Source organism: Chiloscyllium punctatum, chromosome 7 (genome assembly GCF_047496795.1).
Source record: "Chiloscyllium punctatum isolate Juve2018m chromosome 7, sChiPun1.3, whole genome shotgun sequence".
Classification (NCBI taxonomy): Eukaryota; Metazoa; Chordata; class Chondrichthyes; order Orectolobiformes; family Hemiscylliidae; genus Chiloscyllium; species Chiloscyllium punctatum.
This window is the reverse complement of record NC_092745.1, coordinates 106,177,097-106,191,040: the sequence shown is the minus strand read 5'-3', so window position 1 is coordinate 106,191,040 and position 13,944 is coordinate 106,177,097. Positions and strand designations below refer to the sequence as shown.

The following is a 13,944-nucleotide window of genomic DNA, read 5'->3' as shown; positions in this document are numbered from 1 at the left end:
GCAGGGCATGAATAGGATGAAATGATGGGTCTACCAGGGCACTCCTATTCATGGATCTTGGGGTAGAGGCACAAGCAAATAACTCAATTGATTTGGGTAACTATGAGGTGGGAAGCTGTGAACTCAAGAAGATGAGATCAGTGATTGCTCTGGAAACAATTTACTTGACCTTTCAGTGGAGGAGTTATCATCCAGATGGAGGTAGAAGAAAATGTCAGTATTTTTAACAACAATGTCAAGGTGATACCTGATTACATCCTCCACAGGAACTGTTACAACAATGATATGGATATGCTCCATTTCACATTACTTCTATAATCCCCTGGCACGTTTTCTGCCATACAACATCTCATCAATGATTATCTGTTTCAATTCTCCTTCAGAGTACTCTTATTTACCAACCTCCAAGTAACCTGATAAATCACTTACAACAGCTCCCTGCTCAATGAGCCTTTATACTTCGAAAGTACTCATCTGTAGCAATTTTAACATTTGCCTAAATCTCCTTAGCTACTTATCTCTAAAAACCTGTCCTCATTCAATCTCACATTGTATATAAACTTCACAATTCCTGTGAACTCAAAAAATCTAAAGTAAGGACTGCCACTTCTTCCCAATGAAAACTAAAGATAGCACAACTCTTCTGTTCACCCTCATCCTTTCCATCTGCAAGCAACTATCTAATTTTGCAGTCTGATTGATCAGAATACCAACTTACATCCTTCTCACCTCAGGCTTACTTCAACTCTTCCATGCCTTTTGTCTGACCACACAAAACCCTGCAGTTTCTTCTCAAATATTCTTATTCCACCAAGCTTTTTTTTTCTGAAGGCAGATTCCTCAACTGCCTCATGATGCAGCGCCCTACCCCAATTGACACATATCTTGTTGATATTATTAATGGTTGTTTCTTTTAAGGCTGTTTGCTTTCAAAATTGTCATCATTTCTCACTTTCTTGCATCCATTGCCTTCTACTCTTCCATCTACAATCTTTTTTTCCTTGATTATGTTATTTTGATGAAGTTATATGGCAATACTTTTGTTGTTGACATCTTCAAAAAATTTCTCTTCCTATCAGTTAGTCCGCATTGAATTCTTCTGACATTTCCAATGTTTGAGGTCACCGACAAGTGGAATGCATCAGTCTTTGATATTTTCCTTGACCTCCTGTGATGTTTGACAGCTGGCAGCCACACTCATCACTTGACAACCACTGTGCAAAATGAGTATTTATCTGACATCAAATTTTGGATGAGCAAAAAACTCAACTCAAACATAGAAAATTCTGAAGCTTTCCTGTCTGGTTCCTTGCAAACTTTCACAATTTCATTCCTTATTCCGTGGCACATTGCTCAGATTGAATCTAATGGCTTGCTTGACCCTGCACCACATTTCAAACTCCACAGTTTGGCTAAAATTATTTTCATTATCATCACCCAACATTCTTGCTTGAATGCTTTCCAAACCATCATCACTTGCTGACTTGATAACTCCTTGCAAATTGGCCAACAGTCCACTACTACCATTCTACCAATGCTTCCATCACCCTGTCCTGACCAACTGTCATTGCTGATCTGTTCCTCAATGCATCAAATTCAAGATGTGTCAATTGGTGGACATTTGAATCTGGGTTGAAGATTCTGACTTCAAATCCCATGTCAGGACTAAAGTATGAATATCAAGGCGGACAGGCTCCAGTGCCATGATGAGGGAATGCTACATTGTTGAAGGTACAGTTAAACTGAGGTCCTGTCAGTCCATTTGAGTGAATGTAAAAGGTCCTATGGTACCATTTTGTAGAGTTTAAGGTGAGAGTAGAAAGATTTAAAAAGGACCTGAATGCTAACATTTTCATACATAGGATGGTACTGGCTCTATGACTCTAAGTGTGGGGGTGTTATTTCCAATGTTCTGGCCAATTTTTCTCCTCCGTTAACGTCACAAAAACAGATGGTCTGGCCATTATTACATTGACATTTATGGGAGTTCCCTGTGTGTAAACTGACTGCTGCATTTCCTACAATAGCAATTAAAATTCAAAAGTAGTTCAATGAGATGTTGAGTGACCATGAAACGTGCTATTCAAGTGCAGGTTATTTTCTTTAAAACACATATTGTCATCTCCAAATGCTTCCGTAGGTTCTTGCAAATCTGGAACTTTTGAATTTATCCCCCACTCCAGTCTCGTTGCAGAGCCCACAGCCATCTTAGCCCCATCTTATACAGAGAATAATTGAGGTTTACTTTAAATGCTTGTACTTCTTTCGATTTGATTGTTATTTTAATATCCAGCGATTACCATCTTTGCAAAGGGTTTAGCATAATTGGGGACAATAAAGGTGCTTGTATAAAGTAGATTTTTATGACATATTGATAAGCAAACTGACATCCCAAATGACCTACGAATAGCATTTCCAATATGAACTGTTTACTATTTCCTATGTCTGACCACCTTTAGCGGGCATACTTTGGGCTAAGTTTCCGAGTTTACTAGATTCACTTGCTTCTTCTAATGGGGAACGGCGTGCGCCTCAACGAAGTGCTGTTTGACTTCAGTTTCGGGGATGGGTGAAGGCATAGACTCCAAGTTCGGCAACACTGCTGCATCCTTCCCGGCACAGTTCCATCTCGGTTTTAAATCTACTGTGTTGGACCTGGTCTTCCGGGCTATACGCTTTTAAGAGTGGATTGAAATTACGTGCGTACACTTTTCGTTTGCAATTTTAAAAAATGCTACATCAGACTTCACCACCACCAAAGCAGCACCAGAGTTTGCAGTGTTCGGTTCCCAGCTGCATTTGGCAGCATAATTATAGCCACGTATCTATCGCACCAGCTGCTTCAGTCCTGCTGTATATTTTGGAGGTTTCCGGGTTCATCCTGCGCTTTGGGAATGTTCGCTTCGCGTCCTCGAGAGGAGTCCCAGCCCGCCGACGTCACAATAGGAGCATTATTGTGAGTGAGTCCCCCACCACTCAGTGAAATTCTTCAGGAGGGCAAACCCCTGCCCCGCCCCCTCCCCAACCCTGAGCGACCTATCAATCCACGCCCCAACCCTCCTCCTCCTCCTCCTCCCCCCACCCCCAAAGACACACACACAGCCCACGAGCGCATTTCGGTTTGGATGACGCCATCAGCGGGCGAGGCCGAAGACTGCCGAAGGCGTTCGGGCGGACTCGGCGGCGGGCGACGGTTTGGCTTCGGCGTCCGTGGAAAGTGTGTTAAGTAGCGCTTGGGAGTAAAAAGAGACGCGGCTGGGGTGAGATCGAGTCCCCGCACCGAGACCGAGAACGGTCGGACAGGACGAGAAAGAGCGAGAAGCACGCAATTGCAGCAAGACATAAAAGTTGAAAGGTAGAGGAGAGTTGCATCTCTGGGTGCGGCTCGAGCGGGAGGAGGTGAGAGACTCGCTGGAGGTTGTCCGTGTGCCCGGGCTTGGGAGTTACGGGCATCGTGAGCCGGGGCAGCTGGACATTATGCTCGGAGCTGAGGGAGACTTGAGACGGCCGTCTGCGGTGAGTAGTGAGGCACCAAAAATAAATATTCCGCGGGACGAGATCTCATTTTAAATTTGAAGGAGTTTGACATGAGTTGTGTGTTTGCTGGTAGAATCCGCAAAGCCGCAGGTGAAGAAGCTTGGGCACCGATCTGTCTGCAGCTCGCGAGCCGCCTGTTGAAGCGGACCCTGGTGTTGTTTCTTCTTGTTGTTGTTGTTGTTGTTGGTTGGTGTAAAGCAAGCGTCGTGAGGGACTGAAGCGCCTGTATTATTTTTTTTTCATGTGTGATTTCTACCGCCCCGATCCTCGAAATTTGGTGTTTCGTTTCATTGGAGGTTTTGTCAAGAAAGCGAAAAAAAAACAAAAACAACCCTTCTCAGAACCACCCCCCCCCCTCGACCGAAACCAGACTCCCGCCTGTTGAAAGGGAGAGACCAGAAAACCAACCAAGCGGCGATTGGAAATTCGGCCGTAAAACTTAAATTAGAAACACAAAGGGAGTCCGAAAACAAAACACGTTCTGGTACAAAACGGCCAGTTTTTTTTTGCTGGAGTGTTCCGCCTCTCGATCTCTTTCTTCTTCTGGTTTAATGGGGTTAGGTTTGTTCCAACAAGATTAGCTACTGAAAAGGATCTGTTTGAATGTGATTTTTGTGGATCTTGAGTCTAACCGAACGTTGAAGGAACTGGATTTGTCCTATTTTGAATTCCAAACTCTTCGACCCCCCCCATCGCGTTTAATAAGTGCGGTCAGGTCGTGCTTGATTTTTATTAACATTCTGGTTTTAGACTCACAGCGATAAATGAGCATCGTGCCTCGGGACGCTATTCTTATTTATTGGGATGAAAAGTATGCCCTTGATTTCAAAATAATTCCCACAATCCAAGGAACTCCGCGTCGCCTTGATGTTGAATTGAGTTTGAGGAAGGGGATATTTAAAAATGGTGAAAGAAAGCATCTGCCAACTAGAGAAATAACAGTAATTTAACTTACGTTTACTGATTGACGACATATGCTCATTTTTGGTAGCCTTTAATTAGAATATTATGTCTTAAACATATTTATTCGCCTAACAATCATATTGAAAGGCTTTTTTATGTTTTAGGTTGGATTTGTTTTTACGTTTCCAAGTGACCAGACCGGTGTCTTGGTTTAATTTTTCTATTAGAATCTGTAATGACCTGCAGTTAGATATGTGAAATTTCCTTCTTAGCTCGCCAATTGATCAGTCCCGTATGTTTGATTTTCAATTTTAGTTTTGGACTTGATTTTCTTGTTTGCTTCTCACGAATTGTATGTTTCAAATGGTAGCGTTGGCTCCCCCATAGGAGACCTCAGAGGGTGGGTGGTGAGTTGAGCTTGATAGACGAGATTGTGCAATTCGGATCAATATATCTGATCGGATGGAGACGCTCCTTACTCGGAGACTTGATACTCTCCAAAAGCTCAGCGTGTAATTTTATCCCGGCGTCCAAAGGTTAATTCAGATTTATTGTGAAGGGCGACTTAAGACGCGTTGGCATGTTTTGTAAATGTGACTTTTGTTTTCAAATTCAAACGACATTCGGAAACTCTTTTTGGAATTTAACGTCGTCCAATTAAAGTATTTGGGTATTGATGTATGTTGTAATTCACATGCACTCATTGTTGAAGATCGTGGAGAAAGGTAAACATGAAAGCCTTGAGAGTTTTCCATGCAGCCAGACCGAGTAGCCTGGCTACATTGTGTTTCAATACTGTGTGAATTCTGCCCGAGCTTTGCGTGCAAATGATCAACTGGTTCACATCGGAAATGCCCGGACTCTTGTGTTTAGATAGCATCCATCCATAGATGCTACAATCTCTCATTTTGGTATTTACCGAAAAAATAAATTAAAGTTTCTGTATTTTAAAAATACTTAGCAAATATATAAGATTTACCTACATTACACGTGTTAGAACATTAATAGTTAGTGGCATATTAGTAATGTTGGGCAATATAATTTTACTGAAATCCTTTTATGTAGTAAATTGTTTTTCTCATATTGTTAGAAATTTCATCCGATACCAATTAAGTATTTTGAAGCCTTAAGGGTTGTTTTTGAAAGCATGTTTTTTCTGTATTCTATCTTTGTTATTGGAGCCATCTTGTTCTCAACTCATTACAATTATGTTTGACTTGCATCAATCTTCCCAAGCGCAGAAATTGATTCTCACTGAATAAAATTACTTGGTGGCTTCTCCAGAGTTTGATAGTGCACTTTTTTTTCATTTTGTGGTTTTTTTTAGATTTTTGTGGGCTTTTGTTTTGCCAAAAATGCAATTGCTGCCTCTGACACATTCACAATTAGATGTACAAAATTATCAAGTTCCTCTTTTATGATGGTGAGTGTAAGTAGGATGTTTTTGGCTGAAGTAGGAGGAATTTATCACAATAATATGTCTTTAGTTCAGGAGTGTGAATTGCAGATTACATTTCCCACCCACCTGAAAACAAAATGGTTCAAGTTTGCTCTTCCAATTCTTGGAAGTTTGTGAAATATAAGTTATATATGGAAATTTAATATATTAAAATTCTGACTATGCAGACCTGTTAAATTTGTGAGGGTCATTGCATGAATAATCTATTTTTAGATTTTTAAACTTTCTTGTTTGATGTTGTATCTTTTAATAGTTAAAATAACTCTTGTGAAGACCTGTATTCTTATCATTTCACAATAGCATATTGCTTATACTCCTGGGACTTAACAACATTTCAATACAAAATACTCCAAAGTGACTTACTTTCTAGACTGGATGAGCTGAGAGATAAACACCTTGTCATTTTTGGAGTTTTTTTGTTTATTTAATACTTAATTGATTATTTTTGACTTGGTGTAAATGTATAAACTAGTTGCCTGATATGTACCAAAGGTTTAATACTCTTCAGGTTTTTTTCTCTAGTCTAAAGGTCAGTTACTATGAAGTAGCTATGAAGACTTAAACATTGGGGTGATTAAAGCTATTGACTTTGGCCTCAGCACTAACTTGTTGACTCCAACCCGAGTGATTGTTGCCTCCTCCACATCTTTGATCTTGAGTTGAATCAGATGGCTGGCAACTTATTTCACCTTGAGCTGAGTTTCTGACCGTAAATGTTTCCACCTTACAGATAATTACGTAAGAACAAAGGCAAAAGAAACTTCACCATCCGTGCTTCAGCTCACCTGCACCCAAAAACCTCAACTACATGTTTATCACCTCCAGAATTAACTGATTAAAGCTTTCCTGTGAACTTCCTATCCTTAATTTTCTATAAACTTCCAACTTGTCCTAAGCTTTGCTGTCTTTATTTTGTTTTCAAAATAAGCAACTTTTACAGTATAGACTAGATGTGCAGCTGTTTAAAACTTCAGTTTTCTGCATTTATTTGTGAAACAAAACAAAAATATTAATACCCTTGAATTCAAAATTGTCATGATCAATTGAATCCATTCAAAATATCCTAACCTGCACAAGACCCACTTGACAATGTTGTTGATTTACAATGGTCTACAGTTCTCCAACACACAAAGTATGAATTCTCATCCATGTGATTTAACCTTTGCTATCTCTGTAATGTCTGGCCTAAAAAGCCTCTAACAGATCTGTGTTTCTTCAACTTTCCTCCTTTTCTCCTTTTAAAGGAGCAGTTATTCCCAGTTGTTCTGTGGGCAATGCATGTCTCACCATATAAATTTATTTACTTTTATTCATTTGTTCAGGGAATGTGGGTGTAGAGAGTCAACCACATTGCTTTTGGTCTGGAGTCACATGTAGACCAGAACAGGCAAGAATGGCAAATTTCCATTCCTAAAGGACATTAATGAGCCAGATAGGTTGTTAAACTGGTTCTTCAGCATTTGATGTGCACTTTTACATGGTTGCTATTAGGCTAGCTTTTTTATTTTACATATTTTTATTGAATCTACACTTCACCAATTATCATGGTGAAATTCAAATCCATGTCCTCAAGGCATCAGCCTAGGGCTTTAGATTATCATGATACCACCACTCTCTATTTAATTAATTCCAAGCATCTGAAAATTCCACAGGATCATAGCTGATCTGACTTATCTAGATTTGCTGAGAACCACATCCATGCCACATCCAGTTTGGAGCCTATCAGTATTCTTTCTGAATTGGTTTACAAACTTTAATATCCAGATTATGTGAATTTTTACCTTTGAGACAGACAAAGTATCTGAAGCGTGACAGTGAAGAATAATGATGCTTTTGATTTGCTCAGGCCTGAATCTTGTTCCATTTGTATTATGGACAAATTTTGCTTATCGAATTCTGAGAAAATTCTTAAATGGCAGCCATATTTGTACAGGACTAAAAGAAGGATGCAGGTCTGAGTCATATGTGTGTTTTTGTAGTTATATTCACATTCCTTTGACTCCAACAACAAGGCAGGCTTTTCTTTGTTGAAGATGCTCAGCTAGTTCAGCTCTCTGGATGGGCTGCTACAGTCATCTGATGATGATTTGCCACTGAGCTATGTAAGGTCTCCATTTTGTGTGTCAAACTGTACCAGTTGTATGACAGCATAAATGCCAGGACTCTGGACTTGACAATGAAACTAATAACCTAAAGATGGCTGGTTCACCTTGAATGTTTTTTAGTACATCTTTGAGATTAATCATTTGAAGGGGACATATTAACCATGTAGTAAAAACAGTTTCCTGATGAAGGGCTTTTGCTCGAAACGTCGATTTCGCTGCTCGTTGGATGCTGCCTGAACTGCTGTGCTCTTCCAGCACCACTAATCCAATATTAACCATGTAGTCCAGGCCCAACAAAACTGTCTGATTAATATTAATGTATTGTTTGTGGGATGTAATCAAGTATTCAGTCTGGTGTATGACAAGAGAGTTGTATCCAAGATAAACTGTACTTTAGATTTTGGACTGATGGTTGAGGGAGTTAAATTCTAGTTAAGCAGGACCTTTCATTTCTGAAATGTTCCCTCACAGTCTCTCCATAACCTGTTGAATATTTCTAGTATTTACTTTTTTTTGAGATTTCCAGCATCTGGAGTATTTTGCTTTCATACAAGTGTCTGTGGTGTGGTAATTTTATTTTCAATGTGTAATTAATGACTAATTTCCATAATAAGAAGTAATGGATGATAAAGTCTTCAGTACAGATTATCCACCAGACTTGGAAGATTTCATGGAATTAAATAAAGTGGAAGAATGTTAAAGAATAAGTTGGGATTGAAATATCATAATTTTATTAAAAGGTTAGTATCATTTAAATGATGCTCTGTACATCGAGGCTTCTGTGCAGTAAATATGGACTTCTGATATGTGCTAAGTCATCCATCAGTGATAACAATTGAGTGCCCTTAGATTACAAAGTCAGATTTGAATATTTGTGCATTTGTATTCTATACCACATCGTAGTACTATTTAAAATAATCCTAGCTGCCCTATGGAACTGCAAAGATATTGCTGTATTTTGCACTTGTTTTGCCTGGCTCCGTTTTCTCCTTGTCTTCTTTCAAAATAGACTGTTTTTAATTCTATAGAAAAGAAACCCCAAAATGGAAACGCAGATGTTCCTCCTACGAAGGTTGCTTTCCTTACCTGCATTCTATTTGATTTATAAGTTGGAATTTAAAAAAAAACAAGAAAGGCAAACAAAATCAGTCTGGCATCCCTTTCACTGAACATTACTGCAATTTGTTTCCAGAGAAACATTTGATGCTAAATTGTTTTCTTGTAATTTCCTCTCATTAGTTCCTTTATAATGAGATTTTTGATCAACGGTATGTGTCTATTTACACACACATATATTGATTTGAAAAATTATCATTAGATTAAATGGTAGCAAATGGAACACACAGTCTGCTGTTGTTCCAAGACTTCATTAGGTTTGACCTAAAATAAGACTATAGTCAAAGAAGAGGATTCTAATTTGACAATATTGGAAAGACGTTGTCAGGGAATTTGTAGTTGTAATGATGGTAGAACTATCATCATTTGCTGTCAATATTGTCTAAAACTGACAAACGTCTTCTGAAGTCTGCACATGTACTCTGAAACACTTTGACTATTGCTGTCATTGATGCCTTGTTCCTCCACAGGGTGTGCTGTTGTAGCCTTCAAAGCTGAAATGTGCTAATAATCAATAAAGTAACATGAAATTTATTTTTTTATGAACTGTTCTTTATCTCTGAGCTATTTTGAGGGCATGGATGGGGTGGTGCACCAGGTAGGATTTCCTCTTCCCCTTGGACCAACCTGACCATGCCAGCCTAGTCTGAGGATAGTACCTGTACTGAAGCATATTCTTGGAGTGCACGTGTCTCGTGCCAATTGGAGCATCTTTTTGAGCAAGCAGCAAGTTGAACCCGCCAAGAAGGCTCTTTGGTTTCCATATTGAGATTTCCTTATGGTTAGTTTGTTTGGTGAGTTTGGTAAAGTTGCAACTCATGGTGAGTTGGGACTGTTAACAAGCAATAAAGAATGGCAATTAGGAAATCAGTGCTGACTGGCGAGAATGTTGCCACACTGCTTAAGCAAAGGAGGAAGTTGTGGCAAGATGATTTCAACATTGAGATTTTGTAGCTCATCATGCCGTAGCCCATGCTGAACAGAGCCTGATAAGATTCCAGCCAGTATCAAATTGGTGGATTGGGCATGTAGATGGCAGATGAAGTGTGAACTGATACATTTTTTTAGGAAGAGCATTGAAAGACATAACAACATAGGTTGTACAAGTATTAAAGGCGTGGAGGAGCAGAAGGACCTGCGTTTATACGTGTACACATATTTGAAGGTCACAGATCACCCACCATAACAGACCAAGACACATAAATAGAAAGTGGGACAGAACGCCAGCACTTCAACTGAATGATGTTACCTAGCTTGGTGACAAAACGTCCGAGAACAACTTACCAGCTCAGTGAGCAAACATACAACCTGAACCTCAACCTGAGCTATAAATCTTCCCAAAAATTGTAAACATCTTGGAAGATGGCATAACAAGTGGACAGCAGTTAATAAAGCTTACACTGCCCTTAGCATTATTAATAGGAGAATAGAATGCAAGAGTAGTATGGACCATACTTTGGACATTTTGATCAGTTTATATATTAAAAACACTTTACTCAAGCACTGTTGTTGGTTAAGTGGATAATGGAATGCAGAATTCAGTTTGTGAGTCAACACTATTTAGTGATAAAATATTCCTTAATAAAATCACTGGACATTTCCCCAAATTCCAACAGTATTTACTTCTATCTAGGTCTATCCATCTGGGAAAAGATATTATCCACAGTGATTCATGTGTTTGAGCTGTTGGAATCTCTTTGCTCTCCAATGTAGGGCTGCCTTATCCAAAGAATAATAGACTCCATACAGTGTGGAAGCAGGCCATTTGGCCCATCGAGTCCACACCAACTCATCGAAGAACATCTAACCCAGAACTACTTGTATCCTTACTTAGCTAACTCATTTATCCTGCACATCCCTGGACATTATGTGCAACTTAGCTTGGCTAATCCACCTAATCTGAACCATCTTTGTACACAAAAGTTGGTTTGCTGCATGGTCTTCGACCATGAGTCTTGCTGCAAGCTTTCATTGAGAGGAGGTGGCTTCTAGGTGTGTGTTTTTATTCCCCTTGCCTTGGACCTTCCTGAATATTGGGTAGTCTTTGTCCAATCGGGTCATGAGTGGAGTTCAAAGCATCCAATGGGGTATTGCAAATCTGCCATTTCAGGCAATTCCAGCAGAATGCCATTACCAAACACGTTTTCCCTCACTCCCTTGTCTGTATTTCACAGGGATCATTACCTCCTGGACACCCTCGTCCAGTCCTCGAGCACCAGTACCACAATCCGTTCAAATGGCACTTTCCCAAGTAACTGCAGAAGGTGCAACACCTGCCCCTTTACGTAATCCTCGCTCAGCATCCAAGGGCCTAACAGCATTTCACCTGTACCTCCTCCAATCTTGTGTATTGTATTTGATGCACCCAATGTGGCCTACTCGACATTGCAAAAACTAACCGCACACTGGATAACCACTTTGCAGAATACCTCAGAACTGTGCGCAAGCATGACCCCAACCTCTCCATGGCCGATAATTTTAACACAATGTCGTGCTCACTTGCCCACTTGTCTGTCCTCAGCATTCTGCAATGCTCCAGTGAATAACTGCGCAAACTGGAGGAGCGACATTTTCAAACTAGGCAGTTTATCGCCTCCTGGGCTCAATATTAAGTTCAACATCTTCAAAATGTGAACCCATCCCTTCCCCTACTTGTAGCTTTGCTTGCTACATGCTCTGTCGCCCTCTCTCTCCTCCTCGCACCCAAGTGGGACTGTCTGTTCTTTCCAGTTTGGCAGTTAGACACACCATTGTTCTAGGTAAAAACAATAACTGCAGATGCTGGAAGCCAGATTTTGGATTAGTGGTGCTGGAAGAGCACAGCAGTTCAGGCAGCATCCGAGGAGCACCAAAATCGGCGTTTCGGGCAAAAGCCCTTCATCAGGAATAAAGGCAGAGAGCCTGCTGTGGGAGAGGGACTCCCTGAGATTCTTGTAGAGAGAAAGGAGGAAAACTTCTAGAAGGCAGGCATCCTTGCAAGAAGATTCGAAGTAGGGTTAAAATCAACTAGGTAAAAACAATGACTGAAGATGCTGGAAACTAGATTTTGGATTAGTGGTGCTGGAAGAACACAGCAGTTCAGTTGTTCTGCTATTCTTACATTCCGATCACTTAATTGGAACTCTCGAATCCTTTCTCACCCAGCACTTTAGCGCCCTCCACTATTGCATAAATGCTGCCCCCTCTACATTATTATGGAGACACTGGTGTTGGACTGGGGTGTGTAAAGTTAAAAATCACACAACGCCAGCTTATAGTCAAACAACTGGATTAGTGGTGCTGGAAGAGCACAGCAGTTCAGTCAGCATCCAACGAGCAGCGAAATCGACGTTTCAGGCAAAAACCCTTCATCAGGAATAAAGGCAGTGAGCCTGAAGCGTAAAGAGATAAGCTCGAGGAGGGTGGGTGTGGGGAGAAAGTAGCATAGAGTACAATGGGTGAGTGGGGGAGGAGATGAAGGTGATAGGTCAAGGAGGAGAGGGTGGAGTGGATAGGTGGAAAAGAAGATAGGCAGGTCGGACAAGTCCGGAGAAGTCAAGGAGACAGTTACTGAGCTGGAAGTTTGAAACTAGGATGAGGTGGGGGAAGGGGAAATGAGGAAGCTGTTGAAGTCCACATTGATGCCCTGGGGTTGAAGTGCTTAATCTGAAGCTCTTCAACCATGTTGTGAAACAAACTCAGTACCACAGCCACATTTGCTTAAACCGCCTCGGAATACTTCAACTCCAGGGCATCAATGTGGACTTCAACAGCTTCCTCATTTCCCCTTCCCCCACCTCATCCTAATTTCAAACTTCTAGCTCAGTAACTGTCTCCTTGACTTCTCCGGACTTATCCGACCTGCCTATCTTCTTTTCCACCTATCCACTCCGCCCTCTCCTCCTTGACCTATCACCTTCATCTCCTCCCCCACTCACCCATTGTACTCTATGCTACTTTCTCCCCACCCCCACCCTCCTCTAGCTTATCTCTCCACGCTTCAGGCTCACTGCCTTTATTCTTGATGAAGGGCTTTTGCCCGAAACGTCGATTTCTCTGCTCGTTGGATGCTGCCTGAATTGCTGTGCTCTTCCAGCACCACTAATCCAGTATTTGGTTTTCAGCATCTGCAGTCATTGTTTTTACCTTATAGTCCAACAAGTTTATTTGGCAGCACTAGCTTTCGGAGCGCTGCTCCTTCATCAGGTGGTTGTGGAGAATAAGATTGTAAGACACAGAATTTATAGCAAAAGTTTACAGTGTGATGTCACTGAAATTATATATTGGAAAAGACCTGGATTGTTTGTTAAGTCTCTCATCTTTTAGAATGACCATGTTAGTTTCAGTTCTTTCATATGTAAATCGCAAAACATTTAAAACATTTACATATGAAAGAACTGAAACCAACATGGTCATTCTAAAAGATGAGAGATTTAACAAACAATCCAGGTCTTTTTCAACATATAATTTCAGTTTCATCACATTGTAAACTTTTGCTATAATTCTATGTTTTACAATCTTATTCTCCACAACCACCTGATGAAGGAGCAGCGCTCTGAAAGCTAGTGCTTCCAAATAAACCTGTTGGACTATAACCTGGTGTTGTGTGATTTTTTGACTTTGCCCCTTCTACATTTTACCATTCCTGATGCAGAGTCATCTATACTTGAAACGTTAGTTTGCTTTCTCTCCGTGGATGCTGCCTGGCCCACTGTGATCTTCAGCATCTTTTGCTTTCAATCCTTCACTATTGCTATGCCAGAGAGATGTAAAGCGCACTTCCTCAGACACTGGCTAGAAGTCAATATGCCAGAAAGTTTGATTGATATTTCTCCAAAACATTAC

At 40.5% G+C, this 13,944-nt stretch overlaps 1 protein-coding gene across 20 annotated transcripts in view; it reads left to right on the top strand.

Annotated features, from left to right (window-relative positions):
* The first annotated feature begins 3,109 nt into the window (after positions 1–3,109).
* Positions 3,110–13,944, top strand: part of ptprfa (protein tyrosine phosphatase receptor type Fa) — a 440,327-nt gene continuing 429,492 nt past the window's right edge. For 10 of the 20 annotated variants that reach the window (XM_072574526.1, XM_072574516.1, XM_072574533.1 and 7 more), the window contains exon 1: positions 3,110–3,516. The gene's annotated coding sequence lies outside the window, so the exon portion shown is untranslated. The remainder of the gene's footprint in view (positions 3,517–13,944) is intronic. The other 10 variants (XM_072574531.1, XM_072574530.1, XM_072574528.1 and 7 more) reach the window with 1 other exon arrangement.